Source organism: Heterocephalus glaber, unplaced genomic scaffold (assembly GCF_053883595.1).
Source record: "Heterocephalus glaber isolate CG9 unplaced genomic scaffold, H.glaber_assembly_v1.0 deba00001457, whole genome shotgun sequence".
NCBI lineage: Eukaryota > Metazoa > Chordata > Mammalia > Rodentia > Bathyergidae > Heterocephalus > Heterocephalus glaber.
The window spans coordinates 33,712,047-33,738,452 of NW_028258305.1; the positions used below are offsets into that span (position 1 = coordinate 33,712,047).

The 26,406-nt window shown below is 35.3% G+C and overlaps 1 long non-coding RNA gene and 1 pseudogene across 1 annotated transcript in view; both read right to left on the reverse strand.

Annotated features, from left to right (window-relative positions):
* Nucleotides 1-26,406, reverse strand: part of LOC147827025 (uncharacterized) — a 210,487-nt gene that overhangs the window by 56,023 nt on the left and 128,058 nt on the right. The gene's annotated exons all lie outside the window — the stretch shown is intronic.
* On the reverse strand, nt 15,388-16,479 carry LOC101720361 (growth hormone-inducible transmembrane protein pseudogene; annotated as a pseudogene).

Genomic DNA, 26,406 nt, shown 5'->3' on the forward strand with positions numbered 1-26,406 from the left:
TCCCAGTGTTTACCAGAGTGCCTGATGTAAAGAATTTCAATATATACAGGAACAATAGTTCGACGAACTTTCAAAATAACAAAAAATAAAGAGATGAATTCAGAATCTGTCCTTCATGTTATTAATTTATATTGTTTGTTATGTTCTCAACATAAAGGTTTCATGATGCATACCTACACTATCAGGCATGTGTCAGTATAAATGTAGGTGTGTATGTGCTTGTGTCTTTCTCTAACAATAAAGAAAACCAGGGCAAACTTTATACATTCCTTGCATACTTAGCTTCTAGTTAACATTATCTCCAAAGTATCAATGACTATTTCTATTTGCTGTTTTTTGTAATTGGATTCAGTCTGATCAGTCCTGAGACAATCTGTTTTCTACAAGATATTGAGCAATCAGGCTTACTGACAAAGTTAGCATCCATTTTTCTAGAATTAAGAGCCTGGGGAGATCAATGACTCTGATTTCTAATATTTTACCTCTGTATGTTCTTGAAATTTGGAAAAGCATTATAACTATTGCTAAAATTTATGATGATTCATGTGAAATTTATGGTTTAGAAATTTCTTTACTTAATTATAATCGAATGGCCATAACAAATATTGCCTCCTCTTCTTCTCTGTTTTCAAACCCCTCATTTCTGCAACCTTTTATTGATTTACTTAAGTTCACAGAAACTTCTATTTGTTATTGCTCCCTAATAGTTAATTTTTGTGTTAATCATTGGAGTACTAATATAAGCAATTAAGACTTGCTCTTGGGACTTTTTTTCAAATCAAAAATTTTGAACAGTAAAACCAAAAAAAAGATTTCTAAATACATATCTGTTATAATTCTTCAATTTAGAATATGATGAATAACATTTATGCCACACTATAATGGTAGGACAATCAAATGTGCCCATCATCATTCATTCTGGGTTTTTTTTTTACATTTTATTTTTCTATTTTTTCCCTGAATATTTTGAGAAAATTCTGTTTGTTTACATCTAAAGATGGTTCCTATGCCCTATCGACCATGGAAAGTTTGCACCAATGCCAACCCAGAGTAGAAGGGCTAGTTTTTTGATAAGCACTAATGAGCACATAGTGTGAAACAGCATTTGCTCACAGTCACCTGGCTTCATCACGCTGAAGTTTCCCTATGGACCCTGGGTGTTGTATGGAAATAAAGAGACTATGTATTGATACAGGCTATGAACAGAAGGAACACTGAAACCCTAATGTGACAGACCCAAAATGCACCACTCTTCTCATCCACTCTCTCAAATTCAGAAAAGTTTAGAGGTGAAGCCATTGCTAAAAATTTGAAATTAGATGACAGTGCATCTGTAAGTTTATCATCAATGACTACAGAAATACATATCACCTAAGATACACAAAAAAAGTTATGAAGCACAATTACTTCACAATATTCTTATGGTAGAATATCTTGCCCTGAAGGTTTCATTTGAGTTCAAAACCATTTTGTGAAAAAATGTAAACAATTCTACATTTAGATGATCTTGATGCAAAGTGGATATGCAGACCAGGACCACTGATAAGAACTCTATTCTTTAAGATTGAGATGTGAAAAACCAACACAATCTACTTCTGAAACTTGTATAACAGCCATTGCAACTTTGTAGCTACAAACTTAAGATATGGGTTATACAATGGTTCTCAAAGTGAGGGCTACATCATTTTTCCATGGCACTGACCCAAGCACACAGTCCTGCTTTTCTTTTTCTTTATTTTATTGGTACATTTTAGGTTTACAATATAATGACTTTCATCATTGGAAATTTGCACCTTTACATACTCCCTTGGTTCTTAATTTTCCCCCTTCCCCTGCCTTCCCTTCAACCCCTCCATCCCTCCCTATTTACAAAGACTTTGTTTCCATTTTTTCATTTTCTTATATTAATTCCATTGCCTTCTTTCATTTCCCCTAGCCCTCCCACTTCCCTTACTCCTTTGCACCATTTCTTCCTATTTCACATTATCTATTATACTTTTTAGTCCTTATTTACACTTTCAGTTTCTCACACTAGAGAAATTATTTGGCATTTATACATGTGTGTCCTGTTCATTTCACTTAAGAGTGTCTCTTCAATGTGCATCCATTTAGCTATAAATCTCTCTAATTTCTCATTTTTATGGCTGAGTAGTACTCCATTTTGTAAAACAAACACATTTTCTTTTTCCAGTCTCCAGTTAATGGCCAACTGGGCTGCTCCTGAGTTTTAGCTATTACAAATTGTCCTGCTATGAACATGGGTGCACATATATCACTGTGGTATGATTCTTTTAATTCTTTGGGGAAGATACCCAGCAGGGGAATAGCTGGGTCAAATATGGCTTCCAGTCCGAGTTCTTTGAGCTATCTCCATACTAATTTCCACAGTGGTTGCACTAGTATGCACTCCCTCCAGCAGTGGAGCACTGTTCCTCTTTCCCAAAAGCCCTGCCAGCACTTGTTATTAGTTTATTTCATGATAGCAGCCATTCTTTCTGGACTGAGGTGTAATCTCAGTGTTGTTTTCATTTGCATCTCTCAAATGACCAGTGATGTTGAACATTTTTACATATGTTTATTTGACATTTCTAATTCTTTGTCTGAGAAATGTCTGTTCATTTCAGATGCCCATTTTGGATTGGGTCTTTAAATTTGGGGGGTCTAATTTTTTAAAAATTATTTTATTGGTACATTTTAGGAATACAATACATTTACATTTCTCATTGGGAACTTGTACCTTCACATGATGTACCTTGGTTCTTATTTTTTACCCATTCCCTGCACTCCCTTCACCCCTCCTCCCTCCCCTATTTACAAAGACTTTGTTTCCATTTTTTTCATTTCTCATAATTTGTCCTTTCCTTTCTTTCCTTTCCCCTTCCCCTCCCACTTCCCCTACACCAATGGACCCTTTCTTCCTATTTCACATTATTAATTACTCATTTTAATCATTGATACATTTTAGGTATACAATACAATGATATTCATCATTGGAAATTTGCACCTTTACATAGTCTCTCCTGGTTCTTATTTCCCCCCTCGCCCTGTGCTCCCTTCAACCCCTCCATCTCTCCCTATTTACAAAGACTTTGTTTCCATTTTCCCATTTTCTCATATTAATTCTATTCCCTCCTTTCCTTTCCCCTAGCTCTCCCACTTCCTCTTCCTCTTTGCCCCTTTTCTTCCTATTTCACATTATCTATTATAGAGAGGTCTGATTATTTTAAGTTCTTTATAGATTCTAGATAGTAGACATTTGTCTGAGGAACAGCAGGTGAAAATCTTTTCCTACATTGTGGGTTGTCTCTTCAATGCTGAAGGTGGTAGTGGTCTCAACTGTTGGTGGTTTCTCTTCCTCATTCTCTTTTCCTATGATATTGTGTAAAATTTTTTGGAGTGCTGGTTTGGTATTCATGAAGTTCCTAAGGTGTTCTTTGTTATGAAAGTATCTTATTTATCCATCAATTTTGAAAGATAGTTTTGCAAAGTGCATCAATCTGGGTTGGAAGCTGTTTTCCTTTAGGGCTTGGAATACATCACTCCAAGCTCTTCTTGCTTTGTCAGTTTGCATTGAGAAGTCTGATGTGATTCTGATGGGCATTCCATTGTATGTGATTTTTTTCTTTTCTCTAACTGCTTGTAGACCTTTGTTCTTCTGTTGGGTTTCTGGAATCTTAACTATTATATGCCTATGTGTAGATTTTTTTTGATCAAGGCTAGTTGGAGTCCTATATGTCTCACTTATCTGTATGTCAAGTTCTTTTCCTCTGTTGGAAAGTTTTTCACCATTACTTCTGTGAACAGTTTTTTTATGTCATCTGCACAGTCTCCTGTTTCTTCATTGACTCCAATCAGTCTTATTTTATTCTTCTTTGCATCATCTAGGAGATGCTGGATAGATTTTTCATGGTTCCTTACAATTTTGAAGCAATTTTTCTTTTCCTGGTCACTAATCGCAGTCTTATCTTCTATATCTGAAATTCTGTCCTCCCATTGGCTCATTCTGCTGTATAGACTTTTGATGGAGTTTTTAATCTCCTGGAAATCTGTTTGCATTAGTTTTATGGATTCCATTTGTTTCCTATGTTGGGATTCCATCATGTTCTTCAGCTCCTCTCTAGATTTATTAATCATGTCTTGCACTATGAGGACAATCTCTGCTGTTATCAGAGAAATTATTTCTGATTTCATTTTTTCCAGATCCTCTTTTGTTGACAATTCAGGGAGTTCAGGCAGTGGAGTCTCAGAGTGTTCCATCTCGTTCCCCTTTGGGCTTGCTGTAGGTTATTTGGAAGTCTGGTTTTGAGACTTGTTTACGTGTCTTCTCATTTTGATGGATGTGGGGGCAGGTGTGATGCTGCCGCCAGTCCGGTTCACCTATTTTGTGCTGGGAGTGGTGGTATAGTGGCCTGGAAGTGTCCTCAGTGCTAGGAGTGGTAGTATGGCAGCCCTGAAGCCTCTCAGCACTGGGAGCAGTGCAATGGTCAGTTCTGCTTTTCTTTCAGTACAGCTCCTCTACATACATAGTCTCACCTTTACTGGATCCAGCATTCCTGGAGAGATATAAGCAGCAATCTCTACATTTTATTTCTTAACTGTAATTATGGAATTTTCATGAAGAACCTGCTCAGCAAAATCAAAATTTTAAGAAGAAAACAAGTCAGATGTGGTGGTTCACATCTGTAATCCCAGCACCTTGGAAAGCTGAAGCAAAAGGAATCCAAGTTTGACCCCCATCTGAACAACTTAGTGAAACCCATATCAAAATAAAACACTTTGAAAAGGCTGAGGGTGTAGCTCAGTGTGAAGGCCCTGAGTTCAATCCCTCAAATTACAAAAAAAAAAAAAACCAGAAGGAGACGAATGGGGAAGAGGTGAAGGAGGAGGAGGAAAAGGAGAAAGAAAGGGGAAAGGATGAGAAGGAGGAGAGGCATAATTAAAATAACACAAAGAATACTCTTTAGGAATATGTTACATGATTATTCCTTTGTAGTTCTCATGTGCCTCTATGACCAGTCTAACACTGAAAGGGAAATCAAAGGTTCTTGCCTCTTTAGCATCGCATTCTAGATATCACTTGATATCTCAAAGCCATTTGTTTAATATTACTCCATGGCTTCCTCCACTCCTTCCACATATGTGATCTCCTAGAATCAAGAAGGAATGGAGCTATTTGTGAAACAACACCTGACATGTTAAGAGTGAGATCTGAGAAGCATCCCTTGAATCAAATAATTCATCAACAGATTGCAAAAACAAGTGTGGTAGTGAAAGACCTGACAATTCATAAGTTTTAGGGATTAGGTAACAATGATATAGGATAGTCTGACCACACACAAGTTTTCTTTCTTTAACATATTATTATATTTTTACAATGAATCCTTTAATTTAAAAAATTAATGCTTTAAAAACTAGTAGAGTAGTAAACAAAAGTGACTTTCAAAGTAGGTTTGTTATCTAGCCAGATAAATATGCAGATCAGAGAAGAATCCAATGAAGAATATAATTTATAAAGATTGTGTATATATAAAGATTATATATATGTTGAACATGTGAATGAACATTACAAATATCAGCATCTGTGAGACACAAAACTTCTTGCATTTTTAATACTTGTAATAGAAGGTGATGGATAAGATGCCTGAATAAACTCATTTACCCATGAAGTAAATGTCTAGAATTTGAACAAACGGGATGTACTTTCCTATATTGACATCACCCTCAAATATTCTAAAGGTATTGAACTAAAATGAAATGAATCAAATGAAATTTAGATTATTTGTCACCATCTGCTCTATGCTTGGCAACAGGGCTAAGGCAAGGGGAGAACTGAGAGAGGATTCCTGGAGCCATGAGTCTGGGTTCTTTCTGGTTTCCTATCATCAACTCTATGGTGAGAAACTTTTCTGTTGGTAAAATCAGAAGAGACAGGGTATAAGTCAGAGGTGCTGCTGACACATTTTCATTTATCAGTGCAAGTACATCAGGGAGATGGCACATTGGTCAACAGTAAATGGGATAGCAGTCACAGGAATTTAGGTTTAAATCTTGCTTTTTCACTGTAGTTTTATGTATGTGAGCCATTTACTTAAGCCCTCCTTAAATTCTACCTATCTTTGGTACATCTATTCTATCATTATGCCGCTTTTGATATTATCTTTTAGATTTGCAAAGAGAATTAGGAGGAACTGAGTCAACAAGGTTAATACTTGTGAAAAAATTAATATCTATAATTTTAAAAATGAAAGATCTTTATGTTCCAGGTAAATATTCCCTAGAATGTGGAAGAATAGCAATTTGTTGATGCATGAAGTCATGAAAAGACAAAGGAAGTATGGACATCAGGAAAAGTAATTGCATGAATCACGTTTATGTAACAAGCAAATTCTGAGAGTTCTGATAAAGTATTCATCATCTGACTTGTTTCCAGTTATTTCACCAATTAGGGAAATGTCTAATCATACATAGCTTGAAGACTTATAAAACACATTGTTCTAAATAACAATAAAACATAACTCCAGAAGAGATTGCAAGCATTTTTCTGATGCTTTGACTTCAAATTAAAGATCAATCACACAGAAGTTCTAGGACTCAAATCCTTAAAGATCACTAAAAGTATTTAAGATTTCTCTCCTTCTTTATCCACACTGAAACTTCATTCATGTAGGCTTTTACCTCTTAATTCTAGTATTTGAAAAATTATTCTATACTTTAAAGGCAAGATATTATTGTATTTTCACTGGAAAAATTTAATAAAATCAAATAAATATGTTACTCTATGTCCTGTTTTCCACTAGTTTCTGTGTTCTGTTTTTTTATTTAGCCAGGGGAGGGGGAAAAATGCTATATTACAATTTTATATATACCCTTGTTTTTATCACTTACCCACATGTCCTGAAAATCTGTTTATGTCTGCTCCACACACACATTACAGATACCACATACATGCACACTCACATACACATACACATAAGTATAAATCCAAATGTGTAGCCCAAACATACAAAGAATTGATTAAGGGGCTATACAACACTACATAATAATATTTTTTCATTTAGTGAAACCAAATTATATCCCTACTATCTGATGTTTTCTAACAAGCCAGCCTAAATCAAAGTGGCTTCACAACACAATAATCATTTTCTTTGCTTACAGATTTGTACTTCAAGCTGGGCTGGGTGGGAAGGGTTCTCTATGTACCATATATCATCAGCTGAGAACTAAACGTTTTCCCTGTGGGTCTTTCCATGTGGCCTGGGTTTCTCCTCAACACAATGGCTAAGTTCCAAGGAAAAATGCCCCAAGAACAAATACCGGCCAAAAGTATATCACGTTTTGTTCACCAAGCTAGAAAGACAAATAGCCTTATTTCCAAGCAAACATTCATCACCAGCTTACCAGCCATGTGGATGATCCACCTTGGAAGCAGATTAAACAACCACTGGTTAAGCTACTTCACTTGCTCTTTAAAAGATCCCAAGGAATTTTAGTTAGTCAAGTCACAAAGCCATCCCAGACTTAAAGCAGGGAGACAATGGATTCTATCTTTTGAAGAGGAAGTGGTGAATTTCTGGAAAATCATATAGAATAAGAAAAACTTACATTTGGAAATAATACTACACATCATAGTTTGTTTCTTAGTTCTTCAATATTATAAACAATATTACAATATAAACAATTACTGTACATACCTTTTGATAGAAGTATGGAAATATTTCTCTACAAATAAGAATGGCTACATCTCCCAATATTTACACCTGTACATTTTATAGACCTGAATCTATTTATCTAGATATTCTGATATTCTAACAAAATAGCTAGTGGTATTTGGAAGTTTCAGTGTTTAATCTCACCACTCATAGTAGATTTTTTTAGCTAATATTATGGAAGAAAAATACTTCATTGACATCTTAGCTGCATTTTCGGTGCTGAGACAAAATATCCAATATCCAAAGTTAAAGGAGGAAAGGTTTATTTTGTCATGCAGTTGGTAGAGGTTTTAGTCCATAATTGGTTCCAAGGGAGGGTGGCTTTGCTGAGGAGAAACAGTTTATGGTAGGCAGAAGGCAGGAAAAGCAACAAGAAGCAAGTGGGAAAGTAGCAAAGCAGCAAGCAGCAAGTGACAACCAATGACCTTCTTTCTATCCCATTTACACTATTCATGCTATGTGCCTGAAAACGTGGGCAGCCCTCACACCCATGTTGGGCCTTCCCATTTCCACACCCAGAACTATGCCAAACCAATCAGTGGACTAATTTGTAATTGCACAACCTTGATCCCAGCATCACATACTTAATCCCAGGATCACACACTCTAGATCCAGCCACCTCTGAAAAGCACCACCTATGACCTCATGAGGCTTTGGGAGGACATCTAGACACAAGCAATAACAATTCACTTAGTTTCCATTTTCTTAATTACTATTTGCACTAATTTTTCTTAATTATTACTAATTTAATTTTCCTTTTGTGACTTACTATTTCTCACATTTCACATTAGGTTTTTAAACTTTTTACACCAGTCTTATTTTTTGCTACCATGTAATTATTTTATAAATCGCAAATAATTCTCTAGTGTTTTGTTTTATTCTTTAATTTTCTAATTTTCTATAGAATTTAAAAGTTTGAGATGTTAACTTCATATTTTCTATTTTGCCTTTTTTATTATGTGACTTGTATAAGAAAGGATTACATATCCCTACTATATATAATGTAGTTTTTCTTTACCTTTTTCTACTGAGTTAAAGAGGGTTTTTTTGGAATATTTGTCTTTTGGTCTAATATGAAATTTTATTTGTGAATGATGACAAATACATAAGCAGTTTTCTTTTTTTCAACAGAGTTAATTATCACAACATAATTTATTGGTGTTTTATATTTTCCCCAATGAATAGAAAATAGCCAATTATTAATATCTCTTCTTTGATATAAACTATAATTCTCACAAGATAAATATGTGTAATGTTTTTAATACATAAAATAGCATAAACACATATTTATTAGATTATTGGACATACATAATAATCTATTTGTCTATTCTCGGCCAGTTTTTTGTAATTTTTTATTGTTACATAACATTTTTATTTTTATACAATTATAATACTGTGAATATCACTCCTTTAAAGTGAATAATTCAGTACTTTCCAGTGCTTTCAGTGTTGCACTACTATCATCATCACTATCTAACTCCAGGACAATTTCATCACTTCGAAAAGAAATCCCAAAACCTTTAGCAGTTACTCTCCATTTTTTCCCTATCACTTGACTTTTGTAACCACTACTATTTCTATTTTTCTATTGATGTGGCTACTCTATTTATTTCATAGGCACTAAAGTACATAATGTGTGCCTTGTGTGTTGGACTCTTTGAATTAGCATGTTTTCCAGTGTCATCTTGTAGTACGAATCATGACCAATTCCATGTTTATGTGTTTAATATAGTTTTATGTGCCAGGCTGTCATGCAGCTGGGTTAGTCATCCATCACTAATCTTCCTTAAAATGTTTTTAGCTATAACTGTGCAGAATTTTCCCCATTTTGATTTTATAAGTGTGTATCAATTTATTTATTAGAATTGCCTTGAATTTGTAAATTATTTGGATAGAATCATTACCTTTCTATTAATTATTTTCTTTTCAAGTAAATTTCCAAGCATTAAACACTTTCAGTTGCTGTTGGAATTTTGATCTTTTTCTGTAATTTTAATTTATCATATCACTTGTACTATCTGAAAATAGTTTTTATTCCTTTCCAATTTTTGCACTTTGCCTTTTTAGTTTCCTGCTTTTTCTCACTGATTAAAACTGGAGTTCTAACGTGGGTACAGTCTGCACTCTCCAGGAGACAATTGGCAACATTCAGGAAACTTCTCAATAAATAACACTCTGGTCTAAAATATTAATAGTGACAAATTTAATAATCCCTGGATTAGACTATTTAGTATAAGTTAGTATTTAGGAGTAATAAGGACATTCTTATTTTACTCCTAAATTTAATAGAAATATTTATAATATCTATAATAATAGTTTCATGATTTACATAGATGACCTTTATAATTTTTTTAAAATTTTCTTTGATTTCCTCTTTGTTAATAAAACTTTTATTTTGTGGAGGTTGTTTATTTTTGTTTATTTGTTTTGTGATACTGATAATTGAATTCAGGACCTTTACACTCAGGTCCTCTTTGCAAAGGAGTCCTTTTTTTTTTTTTCACTCTTATTTTGAGACAGGGTCTTGCTAAATTGTTAAATTACCCAGGCAAGACTCAATATTGTAATACTTTTGCACTAACCTCCAAGAATGCTGGGATTACAGGAATGTGCCACCATGCCCAGCTTGCTTGTTTGTGTTTTGATCAACTTTGGATTTGATCATGGTGAGATAGTAAAATAATTTATTTACTTAATTGATATAGCAGTATATAAAATATATAAGTGACAGACTTTGTAATTTTTCCTAAGCATATTTCTAGGGTAGATCTTATTTACATCTCTAAAAATATTTCTAGATCTTACATAAGTCTTTATGTGTAAGTTCGTAAGCAAAATTGTCTGTGTATGTATAGTACATTAGTACTTTAAAGGTATGAAGCCATTAAATTCTCAGAACAGTACTATTAGATATATATTTGCACTACTTTTATTGTACATATATGAAACTGATATTCCTAGAATGTAAATAACTGTCTTCTAAAATCTCTGTGCATTATTATTAAATAATGCAAATAATCAAATTCATTAAAACCCAAAGCCCATCCAGTATTGATATTTTTTTTTCTTTGGAGATAATTTTTCACTAAGTACAAATATGTGACTGGAACTAGATTTTAGTGAAAATAATTCTTCATGAATTCCAATTTGGTTGTCATATGCTAATTTTAAGGTTTTGGTAAATATTTTCTATGTAATTTAAACTTTCTCATGTCATATAAGGCAACATGAATATGTTCTGTCTTGGAGACTGTCATGGTTTCGATCTAAAATGGCCTGCAAAAGCCTCATGTGCTCAGCAGTAGGTCTTTTAGAAGGTGAGTGGATTGTGGATAATCATCAGTGGTTTAGTCCCTGATAAGTTCATAGGTGAATGTGCTGGTAGGTGGTGGGGTTTGTCTGAAGGAAGATAGGTGACTAAGGGTATGACTTGGCTGATTCTGCCATGAAGTCCAGCAACCATAGACTGAACTCTTCCAAACCAGGATCTAAATAAACCTCTCCTCCCTTAAATTATAGGCTTCCGGTATTTTTGTCCCAGCAAAGGAAAAGAGACTAACACAAGAACCTTCCAGATCTCAATATATGGATTCTCATCATACCACATAATAATTTTGCTACAAATATTAATAAATCAGGGGTTTCACACTGAATTGGAATCCAAATGTGTCTTATAAATCTGGTGTATTATATTATTAGAGCAAGAATGCACTTTAATTCCCAAACTAACTTGCACTGTTTGGTAGTGTTTGGCCAGGGAACTTTTTTGCTTTGGATTTGTGAGACAGGGTATTGGTTTGTAGTTCAGACTAGCCTTGGATTCACTATGTAGCCAGGCTGGCCTTAAACTTGCCTCAGCCTCCCAAGTGTTGGGATTACAGGTATGTGCCACCACACCCAGAAAATAACTATTTTGTGAAAAAAATCTGAGGTTACTTCTGGATTTGGTCAGAAAGAATTCAATTAGTAATGTCTACAGTGGGAATGGAATAAAAGAGCATTAGCACACTGTCTTTGCTATCTCTTCCCCAGACTCTGAACATTTTTATGAAAGAAAATAGCCTTCTCTCTGTCACCCTGAAAAAAATTAGTAATGAGCAAATTTTGGAGATTAGCCTTAATTTTTAAATGTAAGGTAATGAGACTCATAATGATTGATGATATATTCACATTTTCTGCAAAAACAACACTGTTTTTAGAAGGAAGCTATAGAGTACCTTATGCTCTAATGGAGTCAGAAATTCCCTTCCTACTGCTGACCAAACATAAATATCATTCTTAAAATGCATCCGGGTTTACAACAAGAAATGTTTAAAGTGTTCTCTAGAGCTTACTCTCTTAATGAAATGTTAGTGAGATTTTTTTTCTACTTGAAAATAATGGCTCTTTCTAGAGTAGTAGAATTTTCATGACTTAAAATGGAACTCAGTGGACTGGGGATTTAGCTCAATGACACTGTGTCTGCCTGGCAAGTCCAAGGACTTGAGTTTGATTCCTGGTAACAGAAAAAAAAAGGCACTTAGTAACACTGTACTAAGGACATATTGATTGCTAAATCTGAACAAGAATTCTTTCCCAAAATTTGTAATTAATCAGTTATCTATAATATTAGGAAATATGAAATGTTTTTGTCAGTTGATAATTTTTCTTTCTTTCTCCTCATTCTATAGTGAAATGATGAACCTAGTTATGTGTTCGTAAGTACCATTATGAAATAAAAACTATACCAAAAGATAATTTATATGAGTCAACAAAACCTGAAATACTAAATGCATAGATGTATGTCCCAGTGTTAGACTTCTTCACATTTAAGTTCTACAATCTATAGTTAACTGCTTGGGGAAAGCATAAGAAAAAAATGACAAAATGAGAATAGCCCCAAGACATCATGTAAATAACTTTCCAATAAGATGGACATAAATAATATTTTTCTTTTGAAAATCCAAGCTAATAATATGTTACACTTTTCTATGATTAAAATTAATGTAATGTTTCCTTCACCTGAGTATCAGCAGCAAGTCAATGATGGCAATCATTAAATAACCATTAGAATCAAATATAATTTTAATTGCATGTGAATATCAATTTGGCTAAAGTAGTATGATAATATAGGATCATTGCTGAATATTGACACAGATTATTTCTCGATTCTGTAAAGAGGTAGAGTCAAGATACTAGATAAGGCCTTTTAGGATAAGGTATAGACATAGAAAAGGAGATAATCCTCTTGCTCTAATCCTCCATGTCTATCTTAGTTCAGGCCACTATAACAAATTATTATAAACTGGGTCATTCATAAACAATTAAAGTTCATTTAATTTCCCACCATTCTGAGGTCTGGAAGTCTAAGGTCAGGGTGTCAGCATGGCTGGATTCTGCGGGTTGCCAATAGCTGACTTCTCATTGTACCCTCACACTGCAGAAAGCAGGGGAAGAGAGCTGTGGAAGATCTATTTTGTAAAGGTACTAATACAATTCACAAAGGCTCTATGAGTTTTATGCAGACACAATATTCAATCTGTAGCAATGGCTCTGTAGATGTACCCACATTTGATTTTAAACTACTTAATACCATGAGATCTCATAATATCTAATTGAAGTTTAGCTTGTATGTCCATATTTAGTTTCCTTGGTACCATACTCAAATATTTAAGTCTACATCAATGATGGTGAACCTATGGTACACATGCCACAAAAGGGCTATTTGGAGCATTGAAAGCTCTAAAAGATTTTCCATCACTGATCTACATTTTTGTACCCAAAGTAATTCATGTACTATTATTTCAGTTTGAAATGCTTTCCTTTCACTTTCTGATTTTTTAAGTTTCCATCCTACCTTAAGACCCACGGTCAAGAAATGCAAAGAGTCTGAGAATTTTTCTAACTTGAAAGCTAACAAATTAGCCTACCAAAATTTTATGGATATTGGAAAATGACATAGAAATACATTTTATGTATTATTCACAGTAAAGCAAGTACCACATTTGCACTCATTGCCTACAGTAACTATAGAACCCTAAGTCATTGGAATGTTACATATGCAGAGAGTATGTGTTTCAGCCAAGGAACCTAAAGAATAGGATGTTTCAATTCTCTCCTGTCCTCCAATTTCTTCCTTTTGGAATTGGAATGTCGTGCCACTAAAATGTGGGTTTATATAACTTGTTTTTTTTTATTTTTACAGGGGTCTACAGATAAGAATTTGCTTTGAATCTCAGAGAAGTCTTTAGGCTTGGGATTTTGAGCAAATTTGGAACTGCTAAGACTGGTATAGGAATTATTGAATTTTTGGTTGTACACATAATAGTTGTATCCTTTCGGGTGGAATAATTAACTTGTAATTATCCTTATTTGGAAATTAAGTATGGTTTAAGTAGATATAATTCAATATCTATTTGGCAAAGGGTGGGCTTGTGACAGTTAATCTTTTTTTTTTTTAAAATCTGGCCAGAAGCTTTAGTGTTTCATAAATAAGCATTCTATGTACTTTGAGGTGGTTAAAAGTTATTTCAAGATTACTGCAATAAATATTTATTAAAAATAGCAATCTTCTCAGTAATCATATAGACTTCTTCCCACTCTAAAGACTTACAGTTTTGTATCAAAAAACTTAACAAATGTTACAAGAAAGCTAAATAATGGTCTATGTATAACAAAAAGAAAATTCTCCTGGGGAAACTAACAAAGAACTTTCCTCACACATTTTTTTATTCATATTTTTCATAAAGACAGCTAGCTTTGCTTTAGAGTGCTTAAAATCTGAAAGGGAATGCAAGAAAACAACAGTTTTAGGAGAAAAACTGCTTTCATATCTCCAGTGTAAGCCAAAGGTTTTTCTAATGATGTCAAAACCTTAAGAGCTAAGCAAGCATGTATTCAATTAGACATCAATACTTATGCATCAAAACCTTCGCAACTATAAACATGTTTGTGTACTTGAAAAAGCAACAAATTTCATGCTTTGAACATTTTATCTAGAGACATTTTAAGGATATGTTACTTTAGGAGATTCAAAAGGAAAACTCACACATACATAATTCTACCAGGGACTGGCCATGTGACTAACACTCTGGACTATCCCAACACATCCTCACCAGGACGGCATCTCCAGTGTGAAGATAGCACTGAGAAGCAAAGCAGGAGGATGAATCCCCCGTCTCTCTGTTTCAAAGGCAAATGTAAAAACAGCAGTCATTCATTTGTTCCAAATACCCAGAAGTCTATCACTGACTCATCACAATCACAAAATGCTAAATCCTAAGAATGGGGGGAAAATGCCATGAGTAACCTACTATTTCTCTCTGGTCTCTACACCAAAACTTCTATCTTGCTTATGACATTACTTCAATATTCTGTGTGCTGAAAAATTAGCAGGCAAACACAAACTTGCTAATTTTCACTTACTCTAATAAACTCAAAAATAGACAAAATACTTAAATTCTCTTAATACTAATTCTAGTTTTCACATTTGTTAAGTGAAGTTTTATAAAATTACTCAAACACAAGAATTGGACATATTTATGTGATTACTTGGAAAAGAATTACTGAATTTATTCTCTAAAAGAAAAAGCCAACCCAAGGGTCGCATTGCTGGAACATTTTAAATGTGTAGACATGTTCTTAACCTCTAAGCCTCAACAAGAGTGGCTTGTTCAAAGTATGTAACGAGTATCTCCCCTACTAAACAAGAGACATCAGATGCAACAGAAGCCAGATGCTGTAGTTTCACTTCTTTCTGTTGGTTCCAGTTGCTAGCATAGTTGCAACTCGCATAAATATATTTAATGTATCCATGTAGATTGCCAACATCGAGTTGATGGGATCATACTTTTGAACTCCATACATTGGTGTTATTTCTGCATGTTTGATTACTTCCTGAGTATCATGCAGAAGAAAGATTCTGAAAAGAACTAATCCACCATACACTGCCACTGAGTACAAAGCGGCACCAGCATCAGAGGTAGGTGGAAGAAACATCGATCCCAGTGAGGACACAAAGACCAGACCTAGGCCCACACCCAGGGGTGCTCCCATGTTCAGAAACTTCTCACTGGGTGCACACATGGCCACAGTGGACAGGCTGCCCACGATGCCAGCTGTGTACTAGGTGTCTCTGATGAGGAGAGGGCCACCTAATAAGGTCAGTGGTGCCACCACCACACCCATCACACCAGAATGGAGCAACCAGGCAAGATGCTTTTGGACTGGACTCTGTTCATATGGTATGGATCTTACCAGCATTCCAGCTCCAATCATGGCTGCAAAAGTTGCACCAATTGTCACCCAAGAGCCTCTCATCAGGAAGTTCATGAGAACAGGACTTCTAGCTACTGCCATGGCAAACAAAACTATTAAACCAATACTTCCTGCTAAGTACATGTAGGTGGAATATATCCTATCCTTCACATACTGAGGCCAAATTACAGCCTTTTCAATTGCTCCAATCTCATTAGACATTCCCAAGCCATAGTAGCACAATGCTCCAAGTCCAACAGCAGCCCCTCCAGCAACAAACCATCTTCCCATCTGGTTGATTTTAAATATTTTTTTCCATTGCTGCCTCTTTGAGCTCTTGGGCAGTTTTCCCACTGTGGATTCCAATTCTTGACCTGGTGGCATATTCTCTGCTGGATGTTAAGAGCTATTGGTTCTTCGTGATGGAACCCTTTACAATGGGGGAGGCGGCCTTGGTGAATGCTGGATGGAAAACCTTGGAAGATAGGGTCTGAAGACACACAAGCATCACAGCCAGCATGGTGTTGCACTGGTTCACCCAGCAGATCTGAAACGCTCAGCTCCCAGTCACCTCCACCCCACAGCTCCCTTCCGGGCCTGCAGAACACTTCAGCTCCACTTCGCAACTTTTCACTTGTTCTGGCTTTGTGATAGTTAATCTTGATTGTCAACTTTACTGGATTAAGAAATTCCTGGTGAGGTGATTGGATTGTGAATATGCTACATTCATCAGTGGATAAATCCACTGAAGTCATAGCTAAATGTTCTATTAGGAGGTGGGTTACTGGGGTCTGTTACGGGGGTCTAGCTCTCTGGGACTCTTCCATTTTGCTCTGTTTCCCAGCTGCCATAAAGTGAGGAGCTTTGTTCCTCCACAAGATTGCACAATGATGTTCCAGCTAATCATAGACTACAACCTCTGAAATGATGAGCCAAATAATGTTCTCATCCTTTAAGACATAGAGGTCAGGTATTTTTTCCCAGAAGTAGGAAAGCTGACCATATATTTACCATCAATCAGAATATACTTAGTATAAGCATATTGAGCACAAAACACATGGTTAGCTATTATAATTGTGTTTGTTTAATTGTTACTATATGCTTGTCTTACAAAAGAGAGAATAAATTCTTTGACAGGAAGAATAGTATTATTTTAGTATTCTCAATGAATAATATAAGCACTGTAAGTGTATACTTATATGTTTCCAGCTCTCCCTGTAACTGAAATTGAAGGAAGTTGAGGCTTTTGTGTGTGGTCTCTATTGTTTTCTTTATTCTTAATCAATTGACAACAGTCACAAAGTGCTAGGTAAGAGTCAAAGAACAATATCAGATTGATTGCCATGAAACATAGGGCTTCTGACAAATTGAGCTGAATGGTTCAAATATTATATTTTATCAACTATGTCTTAGTGCCTTCTTGGAAGAAAAGCAAGACTACAGAAAAATTCTAAGTACACTTATGTAACTGGTGGAAAAATTAGTAGCCTGTTCCATATCTGTCAAATTTATGTGACAAAAAGCCAGGGAAAGAGAAGATCATTAAAAGGGCAGATTTTGATGGGCATGTGGGCTCCTGCTGGAGGCCCACCATTCCATCCAGGAGTGCATGCAGATCCTGGGGAGCAGCAATGTGGCCCAGACTGTCATGGATACTGGAGGATCTCAGCAGGGGCTCTGGCCCCAACCCCAGAGGCTCAAGCACAGCTGCCCAAGCCAAAGGCCCACCCAGAAAGGGGTTGCACAGGCACACAGACTTCAGCCAGAGGATCACCATACCACTGGCCACAGCCAGAGACTCACCTGGAGAAGAGTTGTACAGGCACTCAAGCAATACCCAGAGGCTCACCCTGATACCACTGATAAGTGTGAGGAGACCCTAGCCAAAGCCTGTGCAGACAAGAGAACCTGGAGTGCACAGCCCCCAAACAAAGACCCTCCTAGACAAAAGCTACAGAGGGGCCCCAGCTAGAGGCACTCACAGATACCATCCCAAGTGTGTTCAAGTCCCAGCCAAAAGCCCACCCAGAGAACAGTTCAGCTCAAGGATCTAGAAGGCCACCACTCTGAACCCAGGAATAGATATACTGGTAAGCAGCAGAGTAAAGGCTGCTCAGTGGCTTGCTGAGTATTCAAGACCACTGGGTGAGCAAAAAGTCACCTCAGCAAAGACACAGCAGGCTGCATCTGTTCAAATGAGAAGACATGTAAATAAGTACCAAAACCAGACTTCCAGATCACCTAAGGGAACCCTAAAGGGCAATGAGATGGAATCTGATACTCAATCACCTGGACTCCCTGAATTGGCAACAAAAGGGGACCTGGAATAAATGAAATCAGAAATAATTTCTCGGATGACAGCAGAAATTGTGCCCATAGTGCAAGACATGATTAATAAATCTAGAGAGGACACAGATAAAAAAAATAGAGGAGCTGAGGAATATGATGCAATCCCAACATAGGAAAAAAAATGGAATCCATAAAACAGATGTAAACAGATTTCCAGGAGATTAAAAACTCCATTAAAAGTTTACACAGCAGAATGGCCCAATGTGAGGATAGAATTTCAGATATAGAATATAGGATTGCAATTAGTGAACAGGAAAAGAAAAATTTCTTACAAATAGTAAGGGACCATGAGAAATCAATCCTGCAGCTGCTAGATGATGCAAAGAAGAATAACATCACAGTGATTGGAGTCAAGGAAGAAACAGGAGAGAGTGCAGATGTCATAAAAAAAGTTCACAGAAGTAATGGCAGAAAACTTCCCAAATAAGGGAAAGGAACTTGACATAGAGATAAGTGAGCCATTTAGGAATCCAATTAGGCATGATAAAAAACCTACATATACCCATATAATAGTTAAGATTCCAGAAACCCAACAGAAGAACAAAATTCCACAAGCAGTTAGAGAAAAGAAACAAATCACATACAATGGAAAGTCCATTAGAATCATAGCAGATTTCTCAACACAAACCCACAAGGCAAGAAGAGAATGGAGTGATGTATTTCAAGCCATAAAGGAAAACAGACTCCAATCCAGAGTGAGGTACCCTGCAATACTGTCTTTCAAAATTGATGGAGAAATAAGATACTTTCATGACAAAGAGCACCTTAGGAACTTCATCAATACTAAACCAGCACTCCAAAAAATTTTAAACAATATCCTAGGAAAAGACACTGAGGATCACAACCCCGAGAAGCCCTACAGAATGACTCCATCAGGCATGACAAGAAATTAAATTTAAAGGGGGAGAATCCAGCAAAAAGAAAAAGTCATGACAATGATAACTCATTGCATAACAATTATAACCATCAATGCTAATGGAAATAATTAATCAATAAAAAGAAATAGACTGGCAGAATGGGTCAAAAAGCAAGCTCCAACAATATGCTGCATAGAAGAAACACAATTAATTCAAAAACAAACTCATAGACTGAAAGTTAAAGGGTGGAAAACAATACTCCATGAGACAGGAACCTGAAAAAAAAGCAGGAGTAGCTATCCTCTTTGTAGATCAAGTGAATTTCAAACCAACACTGATTAAGAGAGGCAAAGAAGGACACTACATCCTTGTAAAGGGAAAAATCCAAGAAGAAGAGATGACAATCATTAATATACATGAACCAAACACTAGTGCACTGCACTATATAGCAAAATACTAATGGACACAAAAATAATATAAGTACTAATACAATAGTAGTGGGGGACCATAATACCCCACTCTCACAAATAGATTGATCAACTAGATAAAAAATAAACAATGAAATGCTAGAACTCAATCAAACTCTTGAACAAATGAACTTAACAGTTGTTTACAGAGTGTTTCACCCCGCAAAATCAGAATACACATTCTTTTCAGATGTGCATGGGTTGTTCTCTAAAATAGACCACATACTCACTCAAAGAACATGTTTAAGTAAGTGCAAAGGAACTGAAGTTGTCCCCTGTATATTATCAGACCATAGTGTGATGAAATTCGAGATCAATAGAAAAAGAAACTGCAAGAATTTCATAAAAACATGGAAACTGCACAACACACTTCTGAATAAACAATGGGCTACAGAGGAAATTAAAGAAGAAATCAAAGAGTTCCTACAATGAAATGACAATGCCAATACAACATATCAGCATCTATTGCAAAAAATGAAAGCGGTCTTACAAGAGAAAAGCATAGCAGTGAACACTCACATTAGGAAAACAGCGATCTCAATTACCCAACCTGATGCTGAACCTCAAGCTTCTAGAAAAAGAAGAGCAGGACAAGCCCAAACCTCATACAAGGGAGGAAATTATAAACATCATGACAGATATCAATGCAATGAAGACTAAGAGAACAATACAAAAATCAATGAAGTCAAGAGTTGTTTTTTCTCAAAAATAAACAAAATTAGCAAACCCTTAGCCAACCTTATCATAAAAAGGAAAGAAAAGGCCCAAATCCATACGATTAGGAATGAAAACAGTGAAATTACAATGGACCCAGCAGAAGTCCAGAGGACCATCAATACCTACTTCTACAAGCTATGTGCCAATAAGACGAAAACCACAGAAGAAATGTACAGATTCCTAGATATGTGTAATTTACCCATTGAATGAAGATGATCTCAAAATTCTAAACAACCCAATATCAATCAATGAAATTAAAAATGTAACTAGAAAATTACCAACTAAGAAAAGCCCAGGTCCTGATGAATTCACTGCTGAATTCTACAAGACATTTAGAGAGGAACTACTGCCACTACTGTTTAAACTCTTCAATGAAATTGAAAGGGAAGCAATACTCCTGAATTAATTCCTGGAAGCAAGCATCACCTTGATCCCCAAAGCAGAGAAAGACCCAACCAAAGAAAAGAACTATAGGCCAATCTCACTAATGAACATAGATGCAAAAGTCCTTAAGATGATGCTGGCAAATAGAATTCACAAGATCATCAAGAAGATTATACACCCTGACCAAGTAGGATTAATCCCATTGACGCAGGGATGGTGCAACATATGCACATCAATACATGTAATACACTATATCAACAGAGTCAAGGACAAAAACCATATGATCATCTCAGTAGATACAGACAAAGCATTTGACAAAATCCAACATGCATTTATGATAAAACCCTACAAAAATTGGGATAGATGGACTCTACCTCAATCTGATAAAAGCCACCTATGAAAAACCAACAGCAAATATACTAAATGGTCAAAAATTGAAATCCTTCACACTAAAATCAGGAACAAGACAAGGATATCCACTATCATCACTGCTGTTCAATATAGTTTTGGAAACATCAGCCACAGCCATTAGACAAGGAAAAGAAATAGGTGGAATAAGGATAGGAAACAAAGAAGTCAAATTGTCATTATTTGCAGATGACATGATATTCTATATAAAAAACCCTAAGAACTCCACCAAAAGTCTTCTAGACTTAATAGCTAAATTCAGTAAAGTAGCTGGATACAAGGTCAACACACAAAAATCAATAGCTTTCCTCTACACAAACAATAGACTCACTGAGATGAAATAGGGCAAACAATTCCTTTCACAATAGCATCCAAAAAACTGAAATACCTAGGAATCAAACTAACAAAAGAAATCAAAGACCTCTTCTCTGAAAAATATAGCACTCTGAAAAGAGAGATTGAAGATGACATCAGAAAATGGAAAGACATCCCTTGGTCCTGGATAGGAAGAATCAACATAGTGAAAATGGTCATACTTCCAAAACCGCTATATAGACTCAATGCAATCCCAATTGAAATCTCAGCAGTGTACTTCACAGACCCAAATAAAACAATCCAAAAATTCATTTGGAACAAGAAGACACTTAGAATAGCAAAAGCAATACTAGGTAATAAAGACAAGGTAGAGGATATAACAATCCCCAACTTGAAACTATACTACTAAGTTACTGTGATAAACACAGCATGGTTATGACAAAGAAACAGACTTGAGGATCAGTGGAGAAGATTAGAAGATGCCAGAATAACCCCAGACATGCTCATCCTCCTCATCTTTGATAAAGGACCCAAACATCCTCACTTGAGGAAAGATAGCCTCTTTAATAAATGGTGCTGGAAAAATTGGGTTTCAACTTGCAAAAGATTAAAACTAGACTTATATCTCTCAGCATTCACTAAACTAAAATCAAAATGGATTAAAAATCTAAATATTAAAACAGAAATGCTGAACCGACTGGAACAGAGGTTAGATAGAACTCTTGAAGTTACTGGTGTAGGAAAAGATTTTATGAACAAAACCTCACTTGCCTGTGAACTAGCACAAACAATCAACAATTGGGATCTCTTGTTATTAAAAAGCTTCTGAATAGCAAGAGAAACACCGACAGTGTGAAGAGATAACCTACAACGTGGGAAAAATTTTTCACCTGCTGTTCCTCAGACAAAGGTCTACTATCCAGAATCTATAAAGAATTTTCAAAAATCAGACCTCCAAAATTTAAAGACCCAATCCAAAAATGGGCATCTGAAATAAACAGATATTTCTCAGGCAAAGAAGTAGAAATAGCAAATAAACATATGAAAAAATGTTCAACATCATTGGTCATTTGAGAGATGCAAATGAAAACAACACTGAGATTTCACCTCACCCCAGAAAGAATAGCTACTGTCATGAAATCAACCAATAGCAAATGCTGGTGAGGCTGTGGGGAAAGAGGAACCTTATTCATTGTTGGTGGCAGTGTAGACTGGTGCAACCACTGTGGAAATCAGTATGGAGATACTTCAAAGGACTAGGAATGGAAGTCCCATTTGATCCAGCTATTCTCCTGCTGGGTATTTTCCCCAAAGAATTAAAAGAATCATACCACAGTGATATATGTGCACCCATGTTCATAGCAGCACAGTTTTTAATGGCTAAAGCTTGGAAGCAACCCAATTGCCCATCAACTAGAGACTGGATAAAGAAAATGTGTTGTTGTTGTTGTTTTTTTAATAAAATGGAGTATTGCTCAGCCATAAAGAATGAGAAACTGGGAATTTTTTTTAGCTGAATGGATGCCTATTGAAGCAATACTCTTAAGTGAAATAAATAGGACTCACATGTGTAAATACCGAATAGTTTCTCTAGTGTGAGAAATTAAAAGTGTAAATAAGGCAAAAGATATAATAAATAATGTGAAATAGGAAGAAAAGGGGCAAAGGGGAAGGGGGAATGTGAGAGGTAGGGGAAAAGAAAGAAGGAAATGGAATTAATATGAGAAAAAGAAAAAATGGAAACAGAATCTTTGCAGATAGGGAGGGGTGGAGGTGTTTAAGGGAGGGCAGGGGAATGGAGAAAAATTAAGAACCAAGATGGATTATGTAAAGGTGCAAATTTCCTATGATGAATGTCATTATATTGTATACCTTAAATGTACCAATATAATTAATAAAAAAATTGCAAATTCTGTGCCCTTGGCCTGAAGAATTTCCACAGAGAACCAGGAGAAATATGCTTCTCTTGAGGGCATGTAGGACTAAATTAAAGAAAACTCCCAAGAGTTGGCCAAGCAGAAGGGAAAATTTTTTTATGAACAGTACCAGTCAAAAAATAGTCTTCTACCTTCTATGAGGGTAGATAATTGTTTTGGTGGAATTCTCTCCTGAGATGGGAACAGAAGACCTCTATGCACAATGAAATGTTGAGATTTTGAGCAATAAATTTAACAATCCAACCTTTCTTTTCCCCAAAAGCACATGGTTTCCTGGAGAATCACTACTAGAAGGTATCTGACAAGGCAATGGAAGTAGTGATCGGCTGAACAAGCTCAAGAATGAAGATAGGAATTAGGCATATTTTTCTGGGAAATTGAAAGGGGATGATGGTTTCCAAGCTACCTCTAACAATGAATATTTTAAAGTTAGAAAGAGAAGAAAAGAAGATTAAAACAAATGTAGAGAAATTTATGCTGTTTATAATGTAATCTGAAAGAAGTCATGATTCAAATACTGTAACATATAGGAAGGAAAATAAGAGATCATAAAAGGTGCAGCTAATGTTTATAATTTCTATACGTTATCCACTTCTTACTCCTCAAAAGTGTCTTTGCTAAAGATAAGTGTCATCATGTATGCAAATAAAGGATATTTCTCCATAAAAAGAATCCTTATGCTGCTCATAGTATTAAGTCCTTTTAATCATTTAAGGTATTCACACAGGTCTACTTAACAGAAAAAAAAATAAAAATAAGGTAAGTAGAAAAGGCACATATTTACTAATTAAATCTTACTTTTTATTTTGTTCTCTATTGAAATCTGTGATTTTTTTCAAGAATGACAAGGATGAAGTATTATGATTTAAAGTATGAAATGCAAAACTTTAAAATGCCTATTTCTCTCTTTTTGTTTTGTATAAAGGATAACACTACTGAATATGTGCATTGCTGTGAAACAAGGCTTATTCTTGGTTTATACTCCGAGAGAATTGCAGCCTCATTTTTTTTCTTTTACATTACTTAATATTTGGCTACAGCTGCTCTTTGGCAGTAGGAAGGGCATTTGATAATTTTGCTGTATTGCATAAACATTTTTACTTCAAAGAGATTGCCTATTCATATCCTACTGGAATTATTTCAAACCAGATGTCTGATTCTGTCCAACATCTTTAATGTTTTCAAAATCATCTTGAGTGTTGTTAATGGAGTATCATTAGGTACAATTTGAAACTTTTTAATGGGTAGTACATATATTCAGACTATTTATACACTATGTGCTCTTGTTTCTGAAAGCTTTGGGAAATTTTCTCTCATGCTTTTCTCCTAATTGTTTTCAACAGCTGACTTTGATCTATGTACTTATGGTAAATATTATCATTGTATTTGACAAGCATTTATTAAAATTATTATGTTCATATTCCATTTCGCCCTTTCTATTCTCATATTTTAGTTGCATTGTTTCTATTTTACCAGAAATATGTTTTTATATTATTCCTCTATCATGTCCTTATTTCTCTTTAATGTTAAATATAAAATAAAATATGTTACATATTTGCTTATATTGAGATTGTGAAAAACAGATCTCATCTTTATCATATTTCCTTGGAGGATTTCTATATATTTTTCTATGCTTGAAGAATGAGTTGGCTAAATATGAAATCTTTGGCCTGTGCTGTATTTTCTTGAGATTCTTGAAATTCATTCTTCATTTTTTCCTTGCTGTGGGTGATGTGTTTTGAAATATGTGCCATTGGCACTGCTTTCTTACATTGGAAAATAATTTGGTCATTTTGCCAGTAGACAGTGGGAATTTTTTATTCATCCTTAAAGCCTAATAATTTTGCCATGACATAAATTTGGCTCCATTTTTCTAGGTGTAAAATGGGTTATTTCAGTTCTTTGACATTAAGATTTTATTTTGAATAGAAAAACATTTATGAATGTTTTATAAATATTATTTTAGTTTTAGTGCTTATTTATTCTTAAGAGGGTCAGTTACACATATAAAGAACTTTGTATATCTTTCACTTCAGCCATTTTTCCTGTGGCTATTTTTCTTTTTCTTTTTTGTCTTGTTTATGCTAATTGGTAATTCCCTGCTTTCTTTCAATGCTTGTTATTAAAATTTCATTTTGGGGCTTGAGTTTAGTTCAGTCACAGAGCACTTGACTAATATGCATGAGGACCTGAGTTCAATTCCCAGCACCACAAAAAGGAATAACACACAAACAAAAGTCTTCGTTTTGTTTTAAATTTTTTTTTATTTTATGAAAAATTAAACAAAATTTCATGATCAAATAGGAGAATAGCAATAGTTATTACACTGTGTATCATTTTATTTAGTTTTATAATCATCTTGAATTTTATCATTCATTTCTGATTCTTTTTCACATGTTCTTTAATTTCTTCCCAGGCTTCTATTAACTCATTGAATTTCAATTCTTCCTTTTTTTGCCAATTTTAAATACTTTTATTGCAGACATTGCATTTCCACTTATAATACAGTGCTTATCAAGTGCAATGTTATCTTCTCCCTGTGCACATGTTCCATGTTCAAGTATTGAGAATGCCCAGTACTTTACCCTAGCAGTTAAACTTTAACAACTGCCACAGAATTTGCTACAAATTTAGGTCCTTCAATGTTTTATTGTGTGGAACAATGCTAAATCTATATTTAGTGTTGGCTTAATCAACCTCTTCAATGGTAGGCCCTGAGAAAGCACCACCAGAAAGTGCTGCTCCCCCACCAGGGAAGCCCCCAGGCGTTCCTCCAGGCATCCCACCTACATTCTGGTACAGCTTGGTAATGATGGGATTGCAGACCTTCTCCAGCACCTTCTCTTGATGTGCCAATTCTTCCTTCTCTGCAGTCTGATTCTTACCCAGCCAGTTGATGATTTCATTACACTTATCAAGAATCTTCTGTTTATCTTCATCGTTCATCTTGCCCTGAAGTTTCTCATCTTCAACAGTTGCTTTCATACTGAAAGCATAGGACTCCAGGGAATTCTTGGAGAACATCTTA